The following is a 20,092-nucleotide window of genomic DNA, read 5'->3' on the forward strand; positions in this document are numbered from 1 at the left end:
AATAATCATGCCATTCCTCAAGTTTTGATGACTCTGCCTTCTCACCACCTCTCAGAATCTTCTTATGTTGGTTGTACATATAATATCCACGACTTTTATTTGTATTTACTTGGGGAAAAAGAAAATTTTTACTCCTTTTTATCAGAAGCAGAAGTCCTCAGTTTTTTAAATTAATTAATGATTTTGTAATATTCTCTTTATGTGTGGGTGTCCTGGATTGTGTGGGGTTCTTGGTTTTATGTGGATAGAATGTGTATGGTGCTATATGGTAAGCAGTCAAGTTGCTAACTTTTATAATAGATGATACCTAAATGGAAACTATGGCTTTCTTGTTTTCTTTTTTGGTGCTAAGCCTTGCTTGAAGTGAGGTTTCCATACCTAGAACAATCATCAAAGAAAGGAGATAGTTTCATTGCCGCTAAAATCCCAATCTTACAAATCTATATTAGTCAGCTTTCTGTTGCATTAAAAATGGACAGCAAACAATATCCAAACTCTGGTTTACAACAACAAATATTTATTTTTTTTTGTTCTCTGCTCAATGGGCAGGATAAAATTAGCTTCAGGCTGTGAGTCTGGTAGGGTTCTATTCCATATATCTTGTTCTGGGACTAGTGGACAGAATATGCTATTCTCATAAAGAAGGCAGAAGTACAAGATGGCAAATTAAAAGAGTCCAACCAAACTACCCAACCACATCTAAAACATCTATTTTCATCACACTGTCTAACATTCTAATGACCAAATCAAATCCTATGGCCAAGAGCAACATGAATGGGATAGGGAAATATATTTCTGTGTTCTCTAGTGAGAGGCACTCCAATGGGAAACTATAAAGAGCCTGGATACCCAATTCCGTAACAGTAAGGACATAAAGATTGGGGGAAATTAATTATTCTACCTCAGTTGGCTTTATGTCTAGAAGTGAGAAAGCAATTCTGAGCTGGAAAATCATCACCATAAGTGTCTGCTCCACCAAAGTAGGTAAAGTATTGAATTAGATCAGTTATTGCCTTGAAGCTATTCTGAAACTCTAAGGCATCATTCAGATGTAAAACCATACATATCTTCAAGTTAAAACAAAATAAATTAAAAAATGGATAAAAAGCATTGATTATTACATCCACCAGTATGTTTTCATTTAATTAGTAAACTCTAGGAGTAACCACAGGGAAAAATGTCTGCAAGAAAGCTTGATGTGTGAAACTCAGATTGCTAAAGTCAACTTCTCTGAATTGCAATAAAATAAAATGGAAATTTGTCAGTAACCCAGCTTAGCTAATTACATTTATCAAACTTAGTTATATTAACTGCCTAATTCCTGAAGCTTCACTTCACTTATTACTGTGAAAGCACAAATGTGGCACATTCTATTTTAAAAGGCGGAAAGAAAAGTCACACTATGTCAAATAACTCCTTAAAGAAATAGCCCAAGGTTATATTGACATGCAGAAAATGAAGTGGAAAATTGAGATAATTATTTAGATAAATCAAGCAAAAAGTAAGACTAACCTTTGCCCCAGTAGCTTAAAAATTCTGAACAATTAAAATGAAATCTAAAAATGTCAGAACTGTTGTTTCAAATCTTTTAGTCAATTTATGAATACATTTATGCCAAAGTATAATATTATTTAGAAAGAAAAATATTGTACTCATAGTTTGTGGTGCCATAGACCCTTATATGCTAAACATGTTTCTCACTTTTCTACTTTGTTTCAATAGACTTCAGAATATTTTTCCCAGACAAAAGCTCCATAATTTTAACTGTAAATCTTTTCCACTTAGAATCTCTGCATTTAAAGGATGGATGGGGATAGCTTTGCTGTTATTAGATCAGATTCATGAGCTGCCTTATTTTTTATACTTTTGAGTGGTTAATACCTGATATATCAGAGATTTCTTTCTCAGCCTGGATCAGTGAAATTGTTCATTGAAACAAACAAAAAAAAAGTGCCCTTCTACCCCTGCCTTAGACACCCCTACACAATAAGAATGCAGCTAGAAAATGCAGTTAACCCAGCATGGTATAGTTTATATATAATTGGTAAGCTGTACAGATAGAAACTAAAAGACCACTTCCAAGTCATGTTCATTTAACAAAAACAAGCTAATGTACTCTGAGGAATTAATATAAGTCGGTTACTGCACTACTTTTTCGCAGGCATCTCATTGACACCTGTAAACGACCTGATAAGACAAATTCAATTACCACCAATTTTGAGATGAGAAAAATAAGACTTAGAGGGATTGATGCACACTAAAGGAAAAATTTTTTCCTTATTCCCAACACTCTGACACCAAATATGTGAATTTTGCATGCTAAGCAATTCTCCAATTCTTTGTGGATACCAGCTGGGTGCCCCACAACTTAAATTCAATTTTGGCACTAACTACAGGGGTTAATGTAGACTCCACAGGTTAGGGCTCAGTCCACTAAGACTACCCCTACTTCAGAGGCCATTGGTGAATGATGTAGTCCTCAGTCCCTCTCTCCTTCTTGGAGGTTTGGATGGGGCTGAAGTTTACAATCCTCTAATGACGTGGTTGGTTCCTCGAATAACTATTCTACATCCAAAGAGTCCATCAAGACTCACTTCAGTATTCAGATGTGGTTGAAAGTGCCTTTTTTGAATAACAGAATACTTCTTTACTGTCTTTTTTTTCTTTATTAAAGACTTTATTTATTTATTTACTTGTCAGAGAAAAAGAGAGAGAGAGAGAGAGAGATTGAACACACAAGCAGGCAGAGTGGGATGCAGAGGTGGAGAGAGAAGCAGGCTCCCTACTGATCAAGGAGCCTGATGCGGGACTCAATCCCAGGACCCTGGGATTATGACCTGAGCCAAAGGCAGTGGCTTAACCGACTGAGCCACCCAAGCGTCCCTCATTTACTCTCTTCACTCAGAAAATTATAAGGATTTGGGGAGGGGCTCTGTTCCAGAAACAGGCACAAAAACCAAATACACATTTTTATTATATCTCAGTATTATGCTTATCTAAGATCCATCTAGTATATAAATGGAAGACCCCAATACTGGTAATCTAGAGCCTTACATTAAATTCCATATGATTTCTTACATGTGTGTGGGCATTTGGAAGGAGCTAGACGTCATCAACAAAATTATGTTCTTTTGTTTTATCTAGAAGATTTATAACCTTTCCTGAGTTAAGAATTTGTGTATTGGTGGCACTTGTTTGGAAGGTTATTCCAGGGACCATGATTGAAGGAATGGGGCAATGAAACAGGAAAAGAAGAAAAAATTTTAAGGACTGTTTTATTAAACTGGTTTTTCCTTTGGACAACTAGGACTCAGTTCCACTGAGTACCACCCCAGGAACATTGTAGGACGTGCCTCAGACTTATATCCTTAAAGATAGGAAAGTCCAAAGCATTAGTTCAATCCCCATTTTCTCTGGTTGAGGCTTACCTCCATAAGTGTTAACTTCCTGAATTTATAGATTGATAGATTGATTGATATTATATGTAGATGTGGTCCAAATGGCATTCCATGGCTTAGGAAAAAGCCCCAAGGTACAAAAGCAAAGCAAAACGAAGACACAAAGATTGACATATAATATTGGTGACACACATAGAAATGACAACCTCAGCTGAGTTGAAATCAGATGGATGACTAGCATTGTATTCACCTAATAAAGTCATATTGAATGGGTGCCCATAGGCTCTCTAATGAACTTACAGAGGCACTTTCAGATATTTTAGGTTTAAGGGAAACACAACAGCTATTGGATACTGCTTTGCAAACTACTTTCACTTAAGTGTATTTTTTCCAAATAACTATTAAGTTGTTAGGATATAAATATTCATACTTATTAAGGTGTTTATTAACTACTTAATAGAACTCTTAGAATTTTTTGGTAGGGCACTAATAAATGTCATGAAAAATATTATCAAGACACTAAGTGCATCATGAACCAAAAACACATGGGGCCTCTTTTCTACTATAGACCACCCTGAAAAAGCAGGGTGAACCCCCATCAAAAATTTGGTTAGGATGTTAAGGCTGATGGTGTCACATAAACAGTAAGAGAGTATGAAAAGTTTGTTACTCACATAACAAGGCTTTCTTGGGGAAGCAAGGCAGATCCCCAAATGGCTTGAGAGACCAAGGAAAAGCACAGTGGCTTGGAGATACTGTGGTAGTTTGGATATGGAATCAGTATGAGTGTTTCCACACGTGTCTTGAATTTCCCACTAGTGCCACAGCAGGAATACCTAGACTTTTTGAAATCAGTTTGTCCGGATGTGAGACAGAGGGGAAATGAGGCTTAAAAGCTGTCAATAGTCAAATATCAACAAAGGAGTCAGACTATTCATGACATTACCTAAGAAACTTCTTTATGTAAGTGATTACTCTTGATACATACAATGAATCATATAATGAATTAATGTGTGTGTATAAATGTATAGATGAATTAATATCATACATATCATTTATATACATGTTCACTTGGACACTTGATGTATAATCTTTAAGTAGCCATCATAATTTAGACATTAAGCTAGGTGCTGAGTATTTGGCTAAATTCTCCTGATATACTCTTTCATGAAATTTATAAGCTAAATGAGGAGTGCCATAAATGCAAACTAGAAATGAGTTTGAAACTGTGGTAAATATCATGAAGGCTACAAAGAGGATAATATGTAACAAAACAACACAGAGGATCTACTTTATATTATGCTGTTTTTTAAAGGTCACTGATAAAAGTGACCCTTGTGCTTAGTCTTGAAAGATGAAAAGGAGCCGAATATTTGGTTGAGTGAAGGAAATTGTCCCATAAAGACTGAGTATTATAGATAAGAAGGCAGAGTTTAGAACAAACTAAGTGTGTTTAAAAACTGAAGGAAGCTTGGCATGATTAGAAATTAGTGTCTGAGGGGTAGGGACACATTCTGTGAGGTTTGAGACATTGGTGATGAGGTTGGCACTAATTTTATGTGCCTTGGGAGACATTTATTGCTTTTTATGCTAGGGAGTAGTCTGATGTATTTTTAAAAGACCAAATAGGGCTAAAGAGATCTTTAGTTGGCATTACTAGAGAAAATAAAATGTTATGGAAATAAGAAAATGCTATCTTGAGAATGTAGAAGAAAACTGAGCAAAATATAATGCATGTTTCAAAATGAAGTATCAAAACTGATGAGATTTTTAAAGAGCATGTTTTATTTCCTTACTCATAAACCATCTAACACATGCTATAAAAGGAATAAGGGTGTATTAGTAAGGGAAGAGGAGATAATTATTTTTCCAAACAGATAAATTGGTTCTACATTAAAGATTAATGGATAAAACTGCTTATATATTTTATACTCCATAGAAAGAGTTTGAATGAAAATTAACTATGGATATTATAATTTGTCATAAGCACTCTATTTTTGAAGATATTGATGTTAATTGTGAAAGTTTTTTAGCAAAAACTAAGAGATAACTCATTGATTTTAGTGTTATCTAAAGATTGAATTAAATATTGCTTTGAGAATTTTATTTTTTAAAGACTTATTTATGTATTTTAGAGGGCATTAGGGACAAAGGAAGAGGAAAAATCTAAAGCAGACTTCTGGCTGAGCATAGAGCCGAACACAGGGCTCAACCTCCCAACCCTGAGATCATGACCTAAGCCAAAATCAAGAGTCAGATGGCTTAACTGACTGAACCACCCAGGCACCCCTGGTTTGCGATTTTAAAATAGCTTTTATTTTCAACTTGTTGGGAATAATGAATGAAAAGGCAATACAATTAAATGTTTATCATGACCTTGAATTATGGGGCAGAAAGATAATTATTGAAAGACAAAACTTGGCTAGATACCTTAATATAACATTGTTCACCTTTCACTTTGAACATTAAATGAAGTATAAGAAGTTAAAAGGGCCCAAATTTTTTAAAAAATAGAATTATGTAAATTCCATTTAGTTCAGACAACTTGGATAATTTATAGACATATTTTTCCAAGTAAAGGAATAGATTCTAAATGGATTTAGAACATTCTTTGGTTGTCATTTTGTTTCAGAGAGGTTATATACATTCAAAGAATTTTTTAGCCTTAATTGTTTAGTGATTTAGTTATATATTTCATATATACATGATTCATATGAATTATTTATAAATCATGTATTTTCCATACTCCTCTCCAAATTTGCCCACATATGAACAGGAATATATTTATTTCAAGTATTTAATATCTTTTAAAAAAGACATGCCACAAAAAAACTTTAAAAATATTTAGTATGGGCAAATCCATTGCATTTGACATGCTAATTTATATTTTAAAGCACTATATACATGCATCATTTTTATTTTTATATAAAACATAAAGTATGGGAAGTATAGATATAGTCTCATCTCTCAAATGGAGGCATTAGGACTTAGAGAGACCTGAGGTCTCAAAAGAAATTACTGAGGGAGATTCCCAGCCTTGGGCTAATTTTCCTAGATTTTTGGGGCAATCAGTTAATGTAATAGATAAATTAGTTTCTCAACCCTACAGGTTTCTTTCATCAATGCTCTACTCAATATAAATTTTTCTCTTTGAATGCAGGTTTTCAAATTCTCAGTTTCAACAATCAATTATATAACAAAGAGAAAAACAGGAAACAAGGTTCAGCTATGATGAAAATACTTTGGAAAGTTTTGCAATCCTGTGAATGAAAATGCCAGCTCCAAAGTAGAATATGGATAAGATGAAAAATAACCTAACCCCTAAGACAAGATCATCAAAAAAAATCAGAAAAATGCTAGGACCAGAGATGGAAGAAGCAGTTTGATACTTAGAGTCTCTTCCAAACCTATTTTATTGGTTTATTGCTCTTCCTCACCTATCAGAAATTTAGAGGTTTACACTTTCGGATGAAAAAGCAGAGACCACTGGATGACTACAACCAGAATTGGGAACATGATTACAGTAGCCAGATCAAGAAAATTCAGTAATTGTAAGGGTACACCATGCTGAATCCTGAAAGTGCCTAGTTCTGTCCATGTATCTCTAAGAAACTGGAAGCTAGTCCTTTACCATTCAGGCAGCATATTGAGGTCTTCACTAAGAAATCCAAGCATACAAGAACCAAGAGAAGAACCAAAAATTATTGACATCAGAAATTTTTCAAAAAAATAGTCCTACTAAGGTATCTGCAGTGATGTACAAATTCAACATGGATCACCAACTTATTCAGAGACTTAGATTGGGTTCTTTGGGAACATTGATGAAAAGTTGCATGTAGAGTATTAACGGCAGGGGTTACCCTTGGTAAATACATACCAATAAAGAAACAAGGCAGAATTGGGCCTAAGAAGTTGGTCTTTAATGAAGTTGTAATTGAAGCCTAAGGAGCTCTGTAGCTGGGAAGGCCTTTCTGAATTGTTGCCATCAAAGAACTGATAGCCATTTTTTTGTAACCCTCAGTGTCAATCAGTACTGCTACTGAGGATAACTGATTTCCAAGTGCCTTTGAATATTTGTGAATAGATCCTTCAAGACTGGATGAAGGCTAATCAGTTTCAGTAAGTTAACTGCAGAGTCTGGTAAACCTAATCTAAGAGAAAAACTTGCCTACCCTAAACCCAACCACAAAATGAATGCTCTTTCCAAGGAATTGGAAGGCGATGAGTACAGGAGGCATTAGTTTGTCTTTATGATGACAGTGACTTAGCGACATTGACACTGATGATGGTATCATGGGAGAGGGCATGTGGGTAATACAATCTTGGTCATCTTACATAATTTTGCTTCTGGGGAGATAAGAATATATTTAGAAATAGTTATTTACCTACTTGTTTAGAATGCATAAAGTTGCATGATCATCAAAAAAGTAGTATTTTATGAAAGAAAGGGTACACCATCACAAGAAATGAAAAGATGGCAAGTGGGAAACAAGGTAGAGCTCTTTAGATGACTTTGAGAAATTCTTTGGGGGAAAAAAAAGAGGAAATTGATGGCATCTCTACTAAGGAATACTATAAGACATGATCAATATTTGAGGCATAAGAGTGTTTTTCCTATCCCAGCTCTATCTGTTAAAGAAAAATGGCAAATTTACTCTCTATCATTCTCTGTCCTTGTCGGGAGGAATTTAGATTCAAGTATGATGGCTGTGATTTGGACAAAAGAAGTATTTGAACAGTTGGCTGAAATCACCCCTCAGATAAAGCCATTGCATCTGAAAAGATAAAGTTTGAAAGGCTGCTCATTCAACCCCTGAGATTTTTTAGCCATATTGCAATAATTTGGATGAATGACTGAGAAATGGTGTTCAGTCTTAGGGTTGTGATATAGGTGATCCAAGTACAGTAAACCTTAAGGGCCACAGGACTGGTGACCTGAAGGGTCAGGCTCTGAAACTGTGAGGGTTGGATGCTCTATGAATGGGAGGGAAACTGTAGTGGGGGACATATAAGTTGGAATCTGTGGCTGGAGATTTTATTTAGTGGTTGTATCACCTAGACTTGAATGCGTAGTTAAGATGGATATTGTTTATGAATGGGGCATGTGGTTTTTGTCCTTTTCAGCAGATATTGCTTAATGCCAACTTTCACATGGTTTGAATTGGTCATGCTGAATGGGAGCCACTGGAATTGCCCTGGCCTTCCTCCGTAGTGACTATTTAGCACTACAGAATTCTAGGAGGTCGTTAGTGCACTGATCTGATCAAAGAAACCGTGGTTGGAATACTGATTCCAGATAGTGTCCGGTTGGACAGTACTGTCTGGCCAGTGCATAAGACAGAAGGTTCTTGGAGGTTAAACCTAGACTGAACAGTAGTAAGCCAAGTGGTTCTTCTGTTTGTGTCAGCTATTCCTATAGTGATTAAACAAACAAACAAAAACTATACAGAAAGTACAAAAGGGCAAAGGGCCTAGTATAACACTATAAACCTGGCTAATGACATCCTTTCGATTCCAATTTCAGAGTCCAGCCAGGTTCCGTTTTCATCCTCGTGACACATTTTCATAACTTGCTGTATTGCTGTTTAATAAAACTTTTTAGGATGCTGGAATATTCTGTATAGACACTGTCCAACCTGCAGCCGCTAACCACATGTGGCTATTGAGTATTTGAAATGAGGTTAACAGGACTGAGTATCCGACTTTTTCTTAAATATTTATTAATTTAAGTTTAAATAGCCACTTGTGGCAGGTGGCTTTCATATGGGACAAAGCAAATCTGAAGATGTTAATAATAATGAAGATCATGTTAGTGCACTGTTGATATTATGATATTATGTCATCCGAGGAAGAAGTTCAGGAGGAATAAAGGACTATAGAGACACGTGTGACAAATAGAGCCTAATCCACAAATTCAGTCAACATCCAAATCTCAGTCCAATTTGTGCATCCCTGGAAATTATATAGATGGAGCAAACAGAAACAGAATCAAATCATGAAAAATAAGTTACCTCTAACAGACCCTTGCAGTACATAAGAAGTCCAGAGAATAGCAGAACTATTTGAATTTTGGCAAAATCACATTATTTATTTAGGAATTATTGTAGGTCCTACTTATAATGTCATAAAGAAAGACATCTGAATTTGAGGGGATTCTGAGAAGAAACAATTGATTAAAAAAAAAAAAACAAAATATTAGAGTGTAGCCCATGTGTCTCATTTGGACCTTATGATTCATCTATTAAGATAAAATTCATCATATATGGATTAAGAATAAATGAAGCGCAGAACTTGGCAAAAAATTAATAGCACTTCTTAGAAAAAGCCATTTGGTTTTGGGCTTGAAGTCTTTCTGAGACAGCTGCACATATAGCCCATCTGAAAGGCAGTTGATAGCTTCTGAACTACTTCTGCCATTGAAGGACACAATTCTCAAGCTATCTTGATAATTCTCAAAAGAGCTTGTCTTGGTTAATTCCAGAGATATGTTTGAAGGGGTGACACAGCAAAGCTCATTCATAAGACAGAAATGGCATCGTCAAACAAACCCTAAAGAGAGAACTTCACAGTCTACTGTAGATATGAGCAAGTTGTGTCTCCAGTTATCAGGCCAGGAACAGATCTCTTTGAGAACTCTGTGCCCCATCACTCTGTGGTCTGAGCCCTACATCTTTTTAAAAGAGATAAAACAAGTTGTTCTGAATTGAGGGCTTCATAGCTGTATGGAAATGAGCAGCAATATTCCTGGCAAAAGATAAATCTCAGGACAGTAAGTTGAAGACTTGGCAGAGTTGACAGACGTTCCCTTATATGTAAATGAAGTTAGACTCCTGCTTTCCAGGGAGTATTTTTATGTACTCAATGAATCTTGGTGTATCACCAATAGCCTCATTATGTGGTAGTCATGAGACTCTGAGTGGTGACTAGTTAAAAAATAAAACAAAAACCTCTTATAGGGGAAATAAGTTATGGGAATGTGTGTGGAAAATTAGAAGAATGCCCACAAAAAAATCCCAATGCTGATCCAAAAGGAGACTGAAGTGCTAGGGCAGATAATTTAGTCAGGTCCACAGAGGAAGATAGTTGGGTTCCTGATATTAACATGCATGAATATGAGATATTCAGGCCACGTGCCAGTGGGATGAAACACCAACCACATGGCACCTGATAAAGAAACTGAACTCCGTGTCAATAGAAAAGAAAATGACTGTGGATATAATTCTCCTGAGGGAAAAGGCTGGCATATTGCTGGCAAACAGACTTCACTCAACCTCTCTGGGGGCACTGGGGAGTCACAATCTAAGTTTGATACCTGTGGCCTGTTAGGCTCTCCTTATCAGTAACCAAAGCACTTTGGAAAATACAATTAATATTTTGGACAGTGAATTCTTTATCAGTTTTGTTCCCTTTGATAAGTTTTATCCTATTAAGATGCACATTTTTTTTCTGATACACTGTCCAAAATAAAATAGTGGTATAACTGAGTTTAACATTCATATTTCTGAAGCATGATTCACGACTCATCAGTTCATCCCACGCAGCCAAATTAAGGTTAACTGTAAATTTAATTCTATTACCAAGAAGAAGGGCCAGTTCGGTGAGTTCTTACCTTTCTAGTCTTTTGACATCTGCCAGACAGTGACACCAAGGTAGGTATTAGTAAAACTGCTGTTAGATACTGACTTTGTGGGTAAATAGTATGTCTGTTTATCTGGAAAGATCAATTGTGGGATAATAGTGAGAATCAAAACAGGGAATAAATGGAAAAAGAGGATGAACAGAATTATTACACACAGAAAAAGTGCTCAGATAATTGGATTTCAATCTAGTACAGAATGTAATCACTTGTTTTCACAAGAAAGTATCAGAACAAGAAAAAAAGAAATACTCTTGGCTATCTCTTTCAGCTCTAGTGCTAACTAATGGCTGTTTGGAGAAATTCCCCCAGACTTCTTTTCTTCAGAAGGAGAATAGTGAATTCATGTTTATTTTCAAATACTCCCTAAAGATTCTACCTGAATAATCTGTTGGGTGGGGGGAGCAAAAAACTGATATAGTTCCCCCTGATGACTCAAAGTATACGCAATTTCTGGAACTATCTCTTGTTCATGTTTTGTACATTGTGATTATCATTCTAGTAATTTATTACCACATTTATTATTGTTTCCTCAAGTTTGCTTTATTTTGGGAAATATGCATAACTTCTTTTTAAGATGCTATTACTCGCTATCCCTGCCAAAATGTTCCTTAATATCTTCTTACTTTACTTTTTTTTTCAAGTAGGAAGAATTTATTTTAAATGATTGATTATGATAGATCTGTAAAATACAACTATTACATCACACCCAGACAAAAAAAGAAACTTCAGAATGAGCAACCTCAAAGTTTCTGCCTTGTTATTTTTCTTCTTCTTAGAGAGACAGAGTGCACCTGCACAGGGTATGGGTGGGAAGGGGTGGGTAGGAAGGGCAGAGGGAAAGGGAGGGAGAGAATCTTAAGCAGCCTCCATACCCAGCATGGAATTCTAGGTGGTGCTCAATCTCCCAAACCCGACATCATGACCTGAACCAAAACCAAGAGTCAGATACAACTGAGCCTCCCAGGTGCCCCTCAAAGTTTCTGCTTTACAAGTATTTATTTAATTTGACAGACAGAGATCACAAGCATGCAGAGAGGCAGGCAGAGAGAAAGGAGGAAGCAGGCTCCCCACTGAGCAGAGAGCCTGATGTGGGGCTCGATCCCAGGACCCTGGGATCATGACCTGAGCCATCCAGGTCCATAAGTCTTTTTTAAGAAACATCTCTCTTCCTACTCTTTATTAACAGAACCTAACAAAGTTATTCAGTCTCTATAACGGTATTCTTACCTTCACATCAGATGCAGGAGAAACTACAGTGGACTGTTCAGTTTCACATTCTCGTGTGTAGATCTACAAACAGCTAACTGTCCCACAAAAAGGTTCACTCCTTTAAGCCACTTATGTTTTTAAAATAGTTCCTAACCTGAGACTATGGACTCTGAAAAACAATCTGAGGGTTTCGAAGGGACGGGGGGTGGGAGGTTGGGGTACCAGGTGGTGGGTATTATAGAGGGCACGGATTGCATGGAGCACGGGGTGTGGTGCAAAAATAATGAATACTGTTATGCTGGAAAAAAAAAAAAAAAAACCTATTAAAAAAAAAAAAATAAATAAATAAATAAAAAATGCCTTACCAAATTAAAAAAAAAAAAAAAAAAGCCTCTGCCTTCAGCTCAGGTCATGTTCTCAGGGTCCTGGGATCGAGCCCCGTATCAGGCTCTCTGCTAGGTGGGGAGCCTGCTTCCCTTCCTCTTTCTTCCCTTACTTCTCTGCCGACTTGTGATTTCTGTCTGTCAAATGAATAAATAAAATCTTTAAAAAAAAAAAAAAATAGTTCCTAACCTAGGGCATCAGAGTGTGTTTGTAAACCCCATGAATGGAATTTTAATTGCCCATACAGTTTTCTGCCAAGTAGGTCCAGAACAATAAGTTGCCAAACTTTATGGCAACTCAATTTCTCCGTCTCCCTACTTCTGGAGTCTGGAATTCCTTGGCTGGAGGCAGAACAACTCAGATGTCTGCCTAGCTCTGTCTTCACGTGATATTCTTTTTATTTCTTTACTTTTTATAGGAGATTGGCCTACACTTTTTTTTTTTTCTTTTTGGGGACTGTGGGATTGGTCACATGGTAGAAATAGACCCAACGATTATAATGACTTGCTGTACAGTGGAAGTAGATGGATTTTGGATTCAGATATTCCAGAACTTAGAAGCTGTCACTGCATGCTACTGACTGCCTAATTCTCTAAGTTAAGTCACTGACACATTCTGAACCTCAGTTCTCTCATGTTTAAAATGACAAGATGATATTATTTAGTAAGATCCTCTGTGGAAAACAGGACCTTTACTGATACACAGCAGGAAGTCAGGTAATGATTGTTTTCTTTCCCTTTCTCTCTTTAATAAATATACAGGTTTTAACAATATCTGACATCAAACAATATTCTAGGCACTATGGGAAGTAAACTACTGAAACACATTTTTCTTTCCTTAGACATTAGTAAAGGATATTTTATTCAGTGAAATTTACATTTGAACTGTTACTGCCCTTGCAAATTTTGGTAGAGATGTAAAATATAACAATTGCTCTTTAATCAAGTATAACACATACAATTAGTGTCCAGAGCTATAAATATTAAATAGTTCAATAATTTGGTGTATGCTATATTCATACTTTCTGGGTCAGAAATTAAAACAAAAAAAGAATACTGCCTCTTCCAATGTAAACTTTTGTCAGGTTATTTTAAAGAAATGTAGAAGCTGACTAAAAATAATTGCTTGATTTGTTGATGAGCAGCTGATTTTCACTGAAAGTACTATAAAATTCAAACAATATACCTGATTTAGAAATGATACAACCCCCAATTCTTCATATTTTAAATTTTTTATTATGCATAAATCCAAATTCTTCAAACTCTTTCAACATTGAAATTAAGCTTGCATTATTCTAAAATATAATAAAAAGGTAGCTCTGAATTCTGAACATTATATTACCAATTAAAACACTGTTGGAAAAGAAAATTAGCAAGAGTACATGCAGGTTTATTTTGGGTTTATTAAACTAACATTTTGCTAGTGGGCACAAGAAATTATAAAAGCAGTCTTTTAGCTAATTAGCTCATTTTTAAAGATAAACCTCATTTTCCGAAGTAAGTTTCAAATCGTTATGTTATGCAATTATAATAGTCACATCATTTTGGACCACCATGGATACTGTGAAAGACTTCTAGGATATATATTCTCTTTCTTTAAACAATTAAATCTAATTTAGTTATAACTCCACTAATGCAAAAAGCAGAATGTAAGAATCCCCATTTTAACACACATGTTAACCCAGAAGCAAGTAAAAATTACTATCTTAAAACAAGGAATTATAGGGCACCTGGGTGGCTCAGTGGGTTAAAGCTTCTGCCTTCAGCTCAGGTCATGCTCCCAGGTTCCCGGGATCGAGCCCCACGTCAGGCTCTCTGCTCAGCAGGGAGCCTGCTTCCTCCTCCCTCCTCTTCTTTCTGCCTGCCTCTCTGCCTACTTGTGATCCCTATCTGTCAAATCAATCAATCAATAAATAAATAAAAACAAAAACCATGAGGAATTATATGCCTTTATATGGAGCTTTGTAATATTCCAGGCTTTTTATACTTAATATTATCTGATCCTCACAGAGACTATTATACCTGCTTTTATCATTTTTATTAAACGGTACTTCGTTGGCCTTTTTTGTTTTTTGATTTGCGGAAAAACAGAGAGGATAGTACAGACACTTTCATGTATCAGACCCACAGTTTTCTGCTGTTAGTGACATCTTATATTGGTATAATGCATTTGTTACAATTAATGATCAAAATTACTATATTATTATTTGTTGAATCTATGTTTTCTTTAGACTTTCTTCATTTGTACCCAATGTCTTTTTTTTTTCTTTTTTCTTTTTTTTTAATTTCAGGATCCCATCCTAGATAACATTCTCTATTTAGTTGTCATGTCTCTGTCTCTTGGCTCCTTTGTCTGTGGCAGTTACATGCACTTCCCTTGTTTTTGATGACCTTGACAGATTTGAGAAATACTAGTCAGGTATTTGTAGAATGTCCTACTCTTGGCATCTTTTTCTCATGCTAAAATTGGGGTTATCATTTTTTAGGAGAAGAATGCAAAGGTGAAAGTGTCATTTCACCACATCATATATACCATCAGCATGATTTATGAATGTTGAAGTTGGCCTGATCATTGATACAAGGCAGTGTTCATCTTTCCCCTTGTAAAGTTAGTGTTTTTCCCCTCTTTTATTACTGTACACCTTGGAAGCAAGACACTAGGCGCAGTCCATACCAAAAGAATGGAAAATTATGTACCTTTCCTTAGGGCTCAGTATCTACATACATTATGTGGAATTATTCTGCATTGGAAATCTATCTCGTTTCTCCACATACTGACTTAAGCAATTATTCATTTATATCAGATTGAACTCAGATATTCATTTTATACTTTAGGTTATAATTCACTACCACCTAAAAAAATGTTTTTATCTTGTTGCTCAAATTTTTCACCTCTTTACCTTTCCACCATTGGGAGCTCTTTCAGTTGGCTCCTGCACTGTTTTGGAACACCTCCATGAATGTCTTTAATTTTTTTTTTTTTTTAATGCTTTCTTACTTTTCAGTACTATAAGATGCTCCAAACCCATCCTGTATATTTCCCCTTGCATATATGTCCCAGGCCTAAAAACAGCTATTTCTACAAGGATCTCAGCTTCCTTTGATTGGAAAATGGTATTAGAAACCAAAACAAGGGCATTAGGCATGCTGGTGGCTAGTGGGGCATCATTTGTTTTAGGCTTTCAGCTGACAGGGAAAAAATATTCAATTTAATACTAATGTGTGTGCACATACATCTATAAATATTTCTATATGTAACCATTTGTGTCTATATTAACCTAAACATGAGTTCATATTGCTCACCACTGATCATTTTACTATCTTTTTATCTTTGTGATTCCCAGAATGTCATATTTTATAGTCATATAATATGCAACTTTTTAATACTGGCTAATTCTGCATATTAATATACATTTAAGTTTCCTCTGTATTTTTTCACATGTTCATAGATGCCTTTTATTGCTCAGTAACATTCCATTATAAGCATGTAACACAGTCTGCTTATTAATTCAGTTATTGAAGGACCTCCTGGTTGTTTCCAGTTTTTATAAATTATGGATTAAAGTGCTGTAAATATTTGTGTCCTAACTCTTCTGTGAACATGGGTTTTCAAATTAAATGGGTAAATATGAGCATGATAATTGGATCACACGGTAATACTCAGTTTGGCTTTGAAAAAGGCTACCAGAATGTTTTTCAAAGTGACTGTGCCATTTCACGTTCCCACAAGCAATGAATGATTTCCTTTATTGTCCCTATTGCCTCATATCCTCACCAGCATTTGGCAGAGTCAGATATTTGAATTTCAACTCTTTTAACAGGTGTGTAGTGGTAGTTCATTGTTTTAATTTGTTATTTCCTGTTGACCAAATATGTTGATCCTAATTTCATTTATTTAGTTGTCATCTGTATAGCATCATTGGTGATGTGTTTGTTCAGATCTTTGCAAATTTTTTATTTAATTTTTTTTTTTATTGTTGAGTTTTAAGGGTTCTTTGTATATTTTGGATTCAAGTCTTTTATCAGATACATGTTTTGCAAATATTTTTTCCCAGTCCATGGTTTATCTTTTGATTCCCTTAATAGTGTCTTTTATAGAGTATAAGTTTTTAAATTTTAAGAAAGTCAAATTTATTACATTTTTTTCACAAATCATGTATTTGATTTATCTAAACACTAATCAACATATTGGATTTCCAATAGATTTTCTCCTCTGTTTTTTTCTAGAAGTTTCTTGTTTTAAATTAAGGCTCATGATTCATTTGAGTTAATACTTTCATGGAATGTGTGATGTCTATGTCTAGATTTCATTTGTCTGCATATGGACATCCAATTGTTCCAGGACCATTTATTAAAGAGATGATCAATTCTCCATTGATTCACCTTTGCTCCTTTGTTAAAGATTAGTTGATTATATCTGTGAGTCTATTTCTCAGGTCTCTATTCTGCTGCATTGATTTATTTTGTCTATTCCCTCACCAATCCATACTGTCTTGATTACTGTGTCTCTATATGTCTTAAAGTTCTCCAGTTTTGTTCATCTTCATGGCTGTGCTGGCTATTTCATGCCTATTGTCTTTCCCGTAAACTTTAGAATCAATTACTGAAAGCTATGAAATAGCTTGCTGGAATTTTTATTTTTACTGTGGTGTGATCAAATTGGGAAAAACTGACACATTATCAATATTAAGTCTTCCAATCCATGAATATAATTATCTCTCCATTTATTTAATTCCTCTTTAAACCCTTACTGGAGTTTTATATTTTTCCACACATAAATCTTGTATGTATTTTATAATATTTGGATGTACATTTATTATATATTTATACATTTTAAAGTGTTCTAGATATTTGGCTCTAGATATTTGACTATTCTACATGGTGCCACATTTTAAATTTCAAATTCCAACTATTCATTGTTGATGTAAAGGTAAGCAATTAACTTTTATTTATTAACCTTATATACTGCAACCTAATGCTGTAATTATATATTTATTCCAGGAGTTTAATTTTTTGTTTGTTTCTGTTTTTGTTTTCATTTTTTGTTTTTGTTGATTCCTTGGGATTTTTCCACACAGATAATCAAAGACAGTCTTGTTTCTTTCATTCTGAAATATATACTTTTTTATCTTATTGCACTAGTTAGTGCTTACTATACAATATTGAGTAGGAGTAGTGAAAGGGAACACCCTGTGTTTGTCGTTCCTGATCTTAGGGAAAAACCATCCAATTTCTCACCGTTAAGTATGATGTTAGCTGCAGGACTTTTAAAGATACTCTTTAAAGATACTCTTTAAAGATACTCTTTAAAAGTCCTGCAGCTAACATCATACTTAACGGTTGGGGGAAATTGGAAGGGGAGGTGAACCATGAGAGACTATGGACTCTGAAAAACAATCTGAGGGTTTTGAAGGGACGGGGGGTGGGAGGTTGGGGTACCAGGTGGTGGGTATTATAGAGGGCACGGATTGCATGGAGCACGGGGTGTGGTGCAAAAATAATGAATACTGTTATGCTGGAAATAAAATTAAAAAAAAAAATGTAAAAAAAAAAAAAAAAGATACTCTTTATCAAGTTAAAGAAGTTCTCTCTAATCCTAGCTGAGTTTAATTGTGAATGGGTGTGGCTTCTTTTCCAATGCTTTTTTCCCCATCTATTGTTTTTTTTTCTTTAATCCATTGGTATGGTAGATCACGTTGATTGATTTCCAAATGTTAAATTGTCCTTGTATACCTAGAATAAATACCACCTGGTCATAGTGTATAACTATTTTTATGCTTAGTTGGATTTAATTTCTTAATATAGTTGAAGATACTTGCATGTAAGTTCATAAGCGATATTAGTCTTCAGTTTTCTTTTCTTTCAATGTGTTACGTGGTTTTAGTATTAGGGTACTTTTGATACTATTGAATGAATTAGGGAGATTTCCTTCTGCTTCTATTTTCTGGAAGAGACTGTAAAAAATTTTTCTTTCTTCCTTGAATGTTTGGTAGAATTTACCAGTGAAACCATCTCAACTTGGTGCTTTCATTTAGCTCAGTTGGCTAAGGTGAGTAATTATTGTTTCAATTTCTTTAATATATTATAGGTTCATCCAGAGATCTATTTCTCCTTTTTCAGTTTTGGCAGTTAGCTTTTCAAGGAATTTACTCTTTCTTTCTTAGTTGTCACATTTATGGGCACAGACTTGTTTATGATTATCCTTTGTTTTCATTTTCATGTACATGAGATCAGTGGTGGTGACAACTCTTTCAGGGATTATATTGGTAACATGTGTCTTCTCCCTTTTCTTGGTTAATTTAGCTAAAACATTGTCAATTTTATTTATATTTTTAAAGAATCATCTTCTGGTTTTGTTGATTTTTCTCTACTTTTTCCTGTTTTCATTATCAGTTATCTCTGCTATAGCTTTGATTATTTTTTCTTATTTTTTTTCTGTTCACTTTAAACTTAAGTTATTCTTCCTTCATTAGGTTCCTAAGGTAGAAGTTTGGATTATTTATTTATAATATATTCACTAAATGCAACAAGTACTCCAATAATTACTGCTTTTGCTGTATCATACAGATTTTTGATAAGTTGCATTTTCATATTCATTTAAAATGTTTTTAAATCTCACTTGGGACTTCTTCATGGGTAGTGTAGGTACCTTATAATAGTGTATAATTTCCAATTCCTCCAGTCAGCCCTTTACAACATTATTGTCATTCATTTCATTAATCAATATGTAATCAATTAATTACATATTAATCAATATGTAATCATCAAATACACTGTTGTTATTATTTTGAGCACTTGTCTATTAGATTAATTATAAATAAGTAAAATAAAATACTTTAATTTATTCCTTCTTTGATGATCTTTCTCTCTTTATGGAAATCTGAGTTTCCAAACTCTATCATTTTCCTTCTCCATTAACTTTTTTGTTTTTTACCATTTCTTACAATATAGGTCTACTTGGTGATGAATCCCCTGATTTTTGGTTTCTCTGAGAAGTTACTTTATTTCCACTTCAGTTTTGAAGAACAGTTCTGATGGATATAGAACTTCAGTTTAGTGCTTTGTTTGTCTTTAAACATTTTAAATATTTCACTTCACTTGCTTCCTATTTACCTGTTTTTAAAACAGAAGTCAGTGTAATTCTTATTCTTGTTCCTCTGTAGTTATGTTTAAGTGCTTTGAGCAGTTGATAGCTCTGGTGGTCTCTGCTCCTGGGTGCACATCTTGACTATGATTCTCTATATTTGCCTGACTTTCCAAATTTCTGAGTTGTGGTTTGCCTAATAACATCAATTCCCTGAGAGGTTCAAGAAAACTCACTGGTTTCAGTTTGTTCCGCTCTTTTGCTGATTTCACAGCTCAAACTACACTGGAGCCGAAACTGGAAGTTATATATTTACTTTTAATATAACAAAACCCAAGTCATTCTTGCTTTCACCTTTCTATGCTGCCAATTAGTCTTG

The sequence above is a fragment of the Mustela erminea genome, chromosome 16 (genome assembly GCF_009829155.1).
Source record: "Mustela erminea isolate mMusErm1 chromosome 16, mMusErm1.Pri, whole genome shotgun sequence".
NCBI lineage: Eukaryota > Metazoa > Chordata > Mammalia > Carnivora > Mustelidae > Mustela > Mustela erminea.